General features: G+C 37.6%; 1 long non-coding RNA gene across 1 annotated transcript; it reads left to right on the top strand.

Moving 5' to 3' along the window:
• The first annotated feature begins 516 nt into the window (after window positions 1-516).
• Window positions 517-1,037, top strand: LOC109592551 (uncharacterized). Its single transcript, XR_002190412.1, has 2 exons — window positions 517-768; window positions 812-1,037. It is a non-coding gene; the product is annotated as an uncharacterized LOC109592551 (long non-coding RNA).
• Window positions 1,038-1,097: the final 60 nt, after the last annotated feature.

Genomic DNA, 1,097 nt, shown 5'->3' with positions numbered 1-1,097 from the left:
AATTAGATTACATTTAGTCATGCATATGCAGTAATAGTAATAGTAATAATGAAATTAGTGGAGTAATAGTAATAGTAATATATTACATTTACATCTACTAAACATGTAATTGTAATAGTAATAGAATTTTTTTCTAGTTAATAGTAATAGTAATATATTACTTTCTAATGTAATTGACCCCATGTCTGGCTGATACTACTTTCTTAAGGGGATTATTCTTACAGAGACTTCCATCCAATGTTCATATGGTTTTAGCGTCTATAAAGGAGAGTGATGATCTGGAAGCCTTAGCTGCATTGGCTGATCGAGTTGCAGAAGTGGCCACGCCTACTATATCTTCTGTGCATGTGGCGGAGTCCACACAGCTGTCATCAGAAGTGGAGCAGTTACGCAGTGAGATAGCTGGTTTGAAGAGTTTGGTCCAATCCTTTATGGAACGCCATCCTGGACAAAATTCCTCATCAATAATATAAATATGGAAAGGGTAGTGTTGCGATGCGCGAAGCGCATCGCCTCATTAATGCGTCAATTTCATAATGGATGTTTTTTATCTATGTAGCTAATCGATGTAGCTATTCAAGTGATGGTAGCTACGATTTTCTAAGACTTCACCTCATCACGTGATCCTCACCCCGCCTATAGTAGGCGTGTTAACCAGTAGAGATGGCGATAAAGCAGAGCTACTAGCCTTGAGTGTGTTTAAGCTTCATGCATGTCAGTGTTCTTGGTGGAGATCAAGAGCTCATCAAATCCAAGGAGTCTTTCCAAGTCAGAAATGTGTATATTACTGTTATTGTTATCTCTGCTGTAGTCTTATTATTGATAGGACCAAACAAGAGGGATCTGATACTGAGGACCAAACAAGGAGGATCAGATAGCCCCAGGCTCAAGGAATGGCTCAGAGAGACTCGATAAAGAAAAAGGCATCGTATAACTGGTCACTCTTTTTTTACCATTAGCAATTGCATGTTTTGTTTTAATGCCTGTACTAGTACTAGACTATGATGTTCTTAATTGTTGAATGAAATTGCAGTATATATATAAACAAAATATTTTTTACCGAAATCATGTTAGTGGAAGTGAAGCTGAATGGGAAG

Source organism: Amphimedon queenslandica, unplaced genomic scaffold (genome assembly GCF_000090795.2).
Source record: "Amphimedon queenslandica unplaced genomic scaffold, v1.1 AMPQUscaffold_4778_Cont23245, whole genome shotgun sequence".
In the NCBI taxonomy this organism is placed as follows: Eukaryota; Metazoa; Porifera; class Demospongiae; order Haplosclerida; family Niphatidae; genus Amphimedon; species Amphimedon queenslandica.
This window is presented reverse-complemented; position numbering and strand designations above follow the sequence as displayed.